At 36.8% G+C, this 9170-nt stretch overlaps 1 non-coding gene across 1 annotated transcript; it reads right to left on the bottom strand.

Moving 5' to 3' along the window:
- Positions 1 to 5466: 5466 nt before the first annotated feature.
- LOC112768400 (small nucleolar RNA R71) lies at positions 5467 to 5574 on the bottom strand. Its single transcript, XR_003185834.1, has one exon. It is a non-coding gene; the product is annotated as a small nucleolar RNA R71 (small nucleolar RNA).
- Between the last annotated feature and the right edge of the window lie 3596 nt (positions 5575 to 9170).

Below are 9170 nucleotides of genomic sequence, written 5' to 3'. Positions count from 1 at the left end.
CACGTAATCTTTACTTCTTTCAAAACCATTTCCTTTACTTAAACAAAACCGGCTTCAATTCCATAACTAAATCTGAAGCGTTTCAAACTGATAAGAGAATCATCTTTGTTGTGTTAAACTAGAGTTCAAAAGATACTTTCAATCTTATTTAAAACGTCAAAATAATGAGGCTCATCAATCGAAATCCAATTCCTTTTAAAATCACGAAAACTCTCCCAAGGGACAATCTTTGTGTTTAATAGAGAAAAACATAAACCCGTTTTACCTTTTAAAACAGCCTCAAAGCAAAATTCTCTTTCAAATGACTTGTACCCAAAGACATACTGTTCTTCTTGGAAAATAAGGATAAATCATGATTCTCTTTTCAATAATTCTTTCAAAGCATAACTTCATTGCTTTCTTAATTGTTCTAAGTAAAGGTAATAAAGAAGCCATAATTTCACAATCCTCAAAATAGATAGGAAAGGCATTAAACTCAAAATTCCCCAATTAACATTTCAAATAAGGACTCGGGTTCTATAGAAATTTCGGCAGCACCTCCCCTAAAACTTGGACTTTTGCCACCCGGTTCGGGTCCCAACTAAACCGTTTCTCATTCCTTTTCAACAGCTCAAAACCAGAAATCAATTCAAAAGCAAGCTAAATCCAACAGTCGCCTCAGTGGCATGTCTCAAGGAAGCCATTTCAAAAATCAACTCAATATCAACCGATTTAACTCATTTCCAAAGCTTTAAAGAATCGGTTCAGCAATAAATCATTTATCAAAACCAAATCAATTAAAGCAACCCAGGCTGAATTTCAAGAGTATTCTATCTTCCACATCATCAAAATAATTGACTCAATTCAAACCAATCCTCAACGGATTAAACTCATTTCAAATCTTTAAAGAATCAACTTCAAACGTTACATTTCACAAGCCACTCAACAATTCGGCCAAACCAATATCCATAGTCATTCGAGTCAATCAAATAATACATAAGGCAGATACAATCACCAAATACACAATATCTCACATCAGTACCCATATGTAATAATTCCAATAATAAACTATAGTTTTTGGAAAGCGCCCCTACCTCAAAACGCAATTCCATAATCCAAACGCATCACAGGAACCTCCTCTCTTAAACCGAGATCACCAACAACGCAACCTTGGCTCCAAGCCACTCCCGCGGTAACCACAGCAACACTAATCGCGACACATAACAATAGAAACTCAGTCTCATAGCAATTGATGCCGCAAAGCCTTAGTGTATGAAGCCAGAATAGTAACTAGAGAGCTTTCAAATCGAAAACGCTTACCGAATGAAGAAGGAACAGCTGGACCGGAATAGTGGCGGTCTCTGAACCGGTTCAACGGCAGCCCGGCAGCCACCTAAGCGGCAGCGACGACAATTTCCGATCGCGCCAATTGAAACCAACACGCAGTGACTACGGTATTCTCGGAATTCAAAAAGGACAGAAACCTCAAATAAAAACCCTTACCGGAAGAGTGTTCTTCGGCGGCAGAGTCTCGGCCGCAGAGCCCATGGTTCAGCAGCAGCAATACTCTCCTAGTGGCCCCATTGCGCAGCAACTCTAAATTGACAGCAACAGCTCTAGCGGACAGAACGGCGCCAAGGATAACCATTAAACAGTGGCAAAATAAAGCAAAACGGAGCAAGAGCAGCAGCTGTTACAGGTCCTTACCAGGCACAATGGCGCTAGTCCTAGCCTCATCCTCATTTTGCAGCGAGCTCCAACGTGGCTCCAGAAGTTCTAACAGGGCACGACGGTGGCGCTTTCCTTCCGACGCAGCTTGACGGCGGCAAGAATGGTGGCGGTCGAAGTGCAACAGCAACGGAGGTCAAGCGCGGCGGCGGCTCCACACGCGACGGTGACAGCAGCGGCTTCACTTTCCTGCGCGCTCTTTCTTCTCCGTTGGTGGCTGTGGGTCGCGCTCCCTTCATTTCACAGTTCTGTCTCCGATGCGGCGCAAGGATGATCGGCGACGACGGCCAGATCTCCGGCGACAGCACGAGGATGCACAACGGTGGCTTCTGCAGCAGCTCCTCGCAAGCGCTCTCCCCCTTCTCCTCCATCGATGGTGACAATGGCGGCACTGGCGGCGAGGCGCGGCGGGGCACGCTCCCTTCTCTCTTCATTCGGTGCGCCATGGCGGCGGCAAGGCGGCATCTGGACGAGGCAACGGCGGCCGACGGCGACGCCCCTCCCTCCCCTCTTCTTTGACGTTGGTGGCGAACGGCGAGCAGCTCAGTGGTGACGGCGAGGCCTACCGGTGCTAGCTCGCTCCTCCCTCTTCTCCGTTTCCTGCTTCTGCTTCTTTCCTTTCATGGAAAAGGAAAAAGGAAACCGTGTGTGCTATACTGCTTTGGGGGGAGAAAGGAAATTTCGGCTGCAGTTGGGTGAGGGGGAAAAGGGAACTGGGTCGAGTAACGGGTTGCTGGGTTAGGGTTTCATTTTCAAAAGTTAGGGTTAGGGGCATTATGGTAATTTCTGGTAAAATTGTGGACAATATAGTAATTGAAACCCACATTAAATCCAACACTAATTGCATATAGAAAATACTATTTGCTCACAAATTATTTTCCATAAAATGCCCAAATCAAAATAATTAGAAATAATATAATTAAACCCTTTATTTTCCAAAGTAGCAGTATTAATATTTAAAATATTAATTATTTAATCTAAATTATATAGAAATCCTTATTATTTCACAACTACCAACTTTGTAATTTGAATATAGAAAATAATTTAATAATTATAAAATTGGATAATAATCATAACTCATCTCAAATTCAATAAATCAAAACTTGCCTTAATTATCTTTAATAAAATAATCTCTGAAATTAAGGCTATAAATAATTATATGATTTGAGACTTGATCATAATAAGACTTTTCAAAGTTCTGGGTCTTACAGCATTCCTGAGATCCGAAAAGTCTAAACCTTATCTGTGGTATTCCGAGTAGGATCTGGGACGGGATGACTGTGACGAGCTTCAAACTCACGAATATTGGGCGCAGTGACAGTGTGCAAAAGGATAGAGAGATCCTATTCCGACACAAGTGAGAACCGACAGATGATTAGCCATGCGGTAGCTGTGCCTGGTATTTTTCATCCGAGACGAGAGATCCGACAGTTTATTAGCTGTACAGAAACCGTACCTGGTATTTTTCATCCGAGAGGACGGATGGTAGCCATTGACAACGGTGATCCCCCAACATACAGCTTGCCATGGAAGGGAGCACGCATGATTGGATGAAGACAATAGGAGAGCAGAGGTTCAGAAGCAACAAAGCATCTCCAAACGCTTATCTGAAATTCCCACCAATGAATTACATAAGTATCTTTATTTTAATTTACGTTTTATTTATCTTTCAATTATCAAAACTCATAACCAATTGAATCCGCCTGACTAAGAGTTACAGGATGACCATAGCTTGCTTCAAGCCGACAATCTTCGTGGGATCGACCTTTACTCGCGTAAGGTTTTATTACTTGGACGACCCAGTGCACTTGCTGGTTAGTTGTACCGGAGTTGTGAAAAGTGTGATCACAATTCCGTGCACCAAGTTTTTGGCGCCGTTGTCGGGGATTGTTCGAGTTTGGACAACTGACGATTCATCTTGTTGCTTAGATTAGGTAACCTTCTTTCTTGTTTCAACCTTTATTTTCTTTTCAAACAAGTTTTTAAAAAAAATATTTCGAAAAAAAAAATACAAAAAAAATTTAATAAAATCATAAAAACCAAAAAATTTTGTGTTTCTTGTTTGAGTCATGTGTCAAATTTTAAGTTTGGTGTCAATTGCATTTTTTTAATTTTCTTAAAATTTTCGAAAATTCATGCATTATGTTCTTCTTTCATCTTCAAGTTGTTCTTGATGATTTTCCTTGTTGATCTTAAATTTTTATGTTTTGTTTCATTTTGTTATTTTTCTCTCTCCTCATTAAAAATTCAAAAGTAAAATAAAAATATCTTTTCCTTGTTCTTCTCATAATTTTTAAAAATTTTGAGTTGACTTGGTCAAAAATTTTTAAAATTTAGTTGTTTCTTGTTAGTCAAGTCAAAATTTCAATTTAAAAAAAAATTTATCTTTTCAAATCTTTTTCAAAAATAAAATCTTTTTCATTTTTCTTCTTAATATTTTCGAATTTCTTAAATAAATTTTCAAAATATTTTTCTTATTTTTATTTCATATTTTCAAAAACTTTACTAACAATTAATGTTTTGATTCAAAAATTTCAAGTTTGTTACTTTCTTGTTAAGAAAGGTTCAATCTTTAAATTCTAGAATCATATCTTTTTATTTTCTTGTTAGGCAAGTCATAAACTTTAATTTTTAAAATCAAATCTTTTTAATTTCTTTTTCAATTCTTTTTTAAAATAAATTTCAATCATATCTTTTTAAAATTTTAATTTCAAAATCTTTTTCTAACTTTTTATCTTTTCAAAATTTATTTTTAAATCTTTTTCAATTAACCACTTGACTTGTTTTGTTTTAATTTTAAAAAGTTTACTATTTCTTATCTTTTTCAAAATCACCTAACTACTTTTCTCTCTCATTAATTTCAAAAACTAACTAACAAATTTTTCAAAAATCTTTTTAATTAATTAATTTATTTAGTTTTTAATTTGCTTTTATTTCTTTTCTTAAATTTTGAATTCTAACTTATAATTAAAATAAAAACAAAAATATTTTTCTTTTTTTTTAATTAATATTCGAATACTCTCATCTCTTTCTATTTATTCACTAACACTTCTCTTCTACTCATCTAATAATTTGAACCCTCTTTCTCTCTCTCTGTGTGTTCGAATTTCTTTTTCTTCCTTCTTCATTCTATTCTTCTTTTCCTCTGACACATAAAGGAATCTCTATACTGTGACATAGAGGATTTCTCTTCTTTTCTGTTCTCTTCTTTTTCATATGAGCAGGAACAGGGATAAAGAAATTTTTGTTGAAGCTGATCCTGAACCTGAAAGGACTCTGAAGAGGAAGCTAAGAGAAGCTAAAGCATAACACTCCGGAGAGGACCTTACAGAAAATTTTGAAAAAGAAGCAGACATGGTAGCCGAAACCAACAACAATGGTGGAGATGCAAGGAAGATGCTTGGTGACTTTACTGCACCAACTTCCGACTTCTATGGAAGAAGCATCTCAATTCCTGCAATTGGAGCAAACAACTTTGAGCTGAAGTCTTAACTAATTTCTCTAATACAGTAGAATTGCAAGTTTCATGGACTTCTATTGGAAGATCCTCATCATTTCTTAGCTGAATTCTTGCAAATCTGTGACACTATTAAGACCAATGGGGTTGATCCCGAGGTCTACAGACTTATGCTTTTCCCCTTTGCTATAAGAGATAGAGCTAGGATATGGTTGGACTCACAACCTAGAGAAATCATGAACTCTTGGGAAATGTTGGTCAATGCTTTCTTGGCTAAATTCTTTTCACCTCAAAAGATGAGCAAGCTTAGAGTGGAAGTCCAAACCTTCAGACAGAAGGAAGGTGAGTCCCTCTATGAAGCTTGGGAAAGATACAAGCAATTGATCAGAAGGTGTCCTTCTGACATGCTTTCTGAATGGAGCATCTTAGGTATATTCTATGATGGTCTGCCTGAATTGTACAAGATGTCATTGGACCACTCGGCTGGTGAATCTCTTCATCTGAAGAAAACCTCTGCAGAAGCCCAGGAACTCATTGAGATGGTTGCAAATAACCAGTTCACATACACTTCTGAAAGAAATCCTGTGAATAATGGGATGACTCAGAAGAAAAGAGTTCTTGAGATTGATACTCTGAATGCTATATTGGATCAGAACAAAATATTGACTCAGTAAGTCAATATAATTTCTCAGAATCTGACTGGAATGCTGATGCGTGAGCATCTTTCCTATCTTTTCCTAGTGAATTTGCATCATTTTTTAGCCAATATGGATGCTACCTTGAGTCTTTTGCAACTTTGTTTATTTTAGGTAGCATTCGGCAGAATTTGATGGAGTTTCTGCAGCACAAGAATCAAAGGAGATGGCAGCGAGGAGCGATGCGTACGCGTGACTAACGTGTACGCGTGAATTTGGAGCTTTCCATGGCGACGCGTGAGCATGACTGACGCGTACGCGTGATTTGAAGATTTGGTCAGTGACGCGTGCGCGTGACTGACGCGTCTGCGTGTCTCGCGGAAAAGACCATCGACGCATACGCATGACTGACACGTACGCGTGACATGCGCCACGTGCAGAAAACGCAGAAAAATGCTGGGGGCGATTTTTGGGCTGTTTTGACCCAGTTTTCAGCCCAGAAAACACAGATTAGAAGCTGCAGAATGGACAAAACAAGTGGTCCCCACCCATCAATTGAAGACTTGATTATTTAGTTAATTTTTTATTTAAATTCAAATTTGAATTATAGGAAAAGATATTATTTTTAATTTTAAAAATTAGATTTTAAATTTATTAGGATTAGTTATAAAAGGGAGAAGAAACCTCTCTTTTGGGAGAGGTACCGGGGAGGATCCCAGACTACCAAAATACATTTTATTAGAATCCTTATTTTCTACTCTGAACCTTTAGCAACTAATCCTCCATTGTTAAGGTTAGGAGCTCTGTCTATTTCTATGGATTAATATAATTACTTTTTCTAATTTAATTTATGTATGGATTTATAATTTAAGATTTGTTTTCGCTCTTTATTTTATGAATTTGGGTGGAACGGAAGTATGACCCTCTTTCTATATGAGTTCCTGTAAAACTTGGAAAAGCTCTTTACTTGAACAACAGCTTGAAAACATATTCTCCTAAATTTTAATTATCTGGATTTAACGGGATACGTGACATATAATCCTTTTATTTTTGGGTAATTAGAGTTTTTGTGGCATATAAACTGGAATTTGATCTTGTAGCTTCTAATTGGAATTAATTGACCAAGGAATTGGCAATTAATGAATTTTAGAGGAGACTAGAAAGGTCTAAGGAATTAAGGTCTAGTCACATATAGTTTGCCATAAATTAAATCCTACATAATTAAAATAGTTAGTAAGAGAAGTTAATCCGGAAAAAATAGATAACTCTGAAGCCTTAACTATTTCCCCATATATATTTCACAGCTCATTTACTGCTTACTTTATGAAATTTTTAATTACTTTTTAATGCTTTTGAACTTCCAAATGCTATTTTCTGTTTGTCTAACTAAGACTATCAAATGCTATTGTTGCTTAATCCATTAATCCTCGTGAGATCGACCCTTACTCACGTAAGGTATTACTTGGTACGACCCAGTACACTTGCCGGATAGTTTGTGGTTAGAAAATCCGCACCAAGTTTTTGGCGCTATTGCCGGGGATTGATTGTGATTAACAACTACTCGTTATTTGATTTCTTAGATTAGATAATGTTTCTTTTAATTAGTTTTATTTTATTATTATTAATTTTAGTTTTTCATTTTTGTTTACTTTCATTATCGTGAAATTTTTTTCCTTTTCTTCGTTCTTTTGTTCCCCCTTTCCTGTTTCGTTTTATTTCTTTTTTTTGCTTTTATATTTTTTTACTTTAGTCCGTTTTTAATTTTTTTATTTTATTCTTATTTTATTTTAGTATTTTTCTTTTCTTTTATTTTTGTTTTTGTTTCCTTTCATTTTTTTCTATATTCTATTAGTTTTGTTTTACTTTTGTCTTTAATTTTTTAAAAAGTATATATATATATATATATATATATATATATATATATATATTTAAATAGCACTAATACTTTTCTTTAATTTTTGAAATTAAGTTTGGTGTTCCCTAGTTAGTTTTATTTTAATTTTTCTTATTTTAATTTTTAGAATTCTGTTCTTTCTTCTTTGCTTTCCTATTTACCACATGGTGCGTTTAATTCTGTTTGGTGTGCTGTGCTAAGGAAAAATAATAGAGAGAGATCACATGGGTTACTACTCCCACCTAAGTAGTAATTCATATGATTGTGGATGGGGGAACTACCCATATTTTGGTTGGCAAAGTCAAAACCAAAGAAACTTGAGTACTCCATGTTCCAACTATCAAGAACCACCATCTCCATATCCATACCAAAAACCACCATCTCTCTATCCATATCAAGAACCATCATCTTTCTACCCATATCAAGAGCCACTATCTCTCTATTCATACCAAGCACCATCCTCTTTTTACACTTATCAAGAACCATCACCGCCTCCTTATTCATCTCAAATACCATCAGATCTTGAGCTTCTCATGAAAGAATTCTTACATGATATAAAGACAAGTGTCAAAAATGTAGAGAAGCATGTACAATCGATTATCAAACCACAGGAAGAGGAGCAAGCAAATTCCTTCACAAGAGATATAATACAAGATCCTATAGAAGAAAGTGAAGAGATCAACCAAAGGAGTTCATACTCCAGTGAACTAGAGAACTTTCCATCCTCACACATGGAAGAAGAGGAAGATGCAAAAACAAAGGAGGAAGATGCAACCACAAAGGAGGAAGATGCACAACCTCCCATGCCCTTGGTAAGCAATGAAGAAGAGATTGAATTAGAAGACGGCTACCAAGAAGAAGAGGTTGAAATTGAGGAAGCCTGCAAAGAAGTGGAAGAATTCAAAGAAGAACACAAGGGAGTGGAGCTTGCAAGACCTCTCCTAAAGCCATCACCATCTAATACAACATTCAAGTGGGTAAAATTCATATCCTTAACCTTTACGTTCCCACTTGAATATGGGCTACTGGAGACGGATGGTCAACTTAGAGCTCTTTGTAGCATTAAGAGTAAGAGAAAGATGGTTAGTGGTGAGAGTTGTCAAGCAAGGTTCAATATGCTTGCATGCTCCAAAGTGAAGTGTAAGGATTGGTGTAGAGCTCAATTGAATGGGTCTAGAAGGTTGTTTGGATGTCTCTATGAGAATTCAGATTGCTTGCCACCCGGTGGGAACAATGGTGATCCACAAGAAGGCGGGTGTAAAAGCAAGGTTTGGGACCCTGGAATTCATTCTCACAATCAACACTCTTGGGGCCTTGACACTTGCTTCAACTTGCTCGAAGGCGTTATGCGCCTAGTTTGGAATCCCAGTGGCCATTGGATTAACAAACATTGGTGGAGATTCCTGGATCAGTACAAGCACAAGCCACCATGAAAGGAGCTCACCACATGTCCAACTTAAGGACTTTAACTAAAAGT

Source organism: Arachis hypogaea, chromosome 17 (genome assembly GCF_003086295.3).
Source record: "Arachis hypogaea cultivar Tifrunner chromosome 17, arahy.Tifrunner.gnm2.J5K5, whole genome shotgun sequence".
In the NCBI taxonomy this organism is placed as follows: domain Eukaryota; kingdom Viridiplantae; phylum Streptophyta; class Magnoliopsida; order Fabales; family Fabaceae; genus Arachis; species Arachis hypogaea.
Note: the sequence above shows the minus strand (reverse complement) of the source record. Positions and strands in the feature narration are given on the sequence as shown.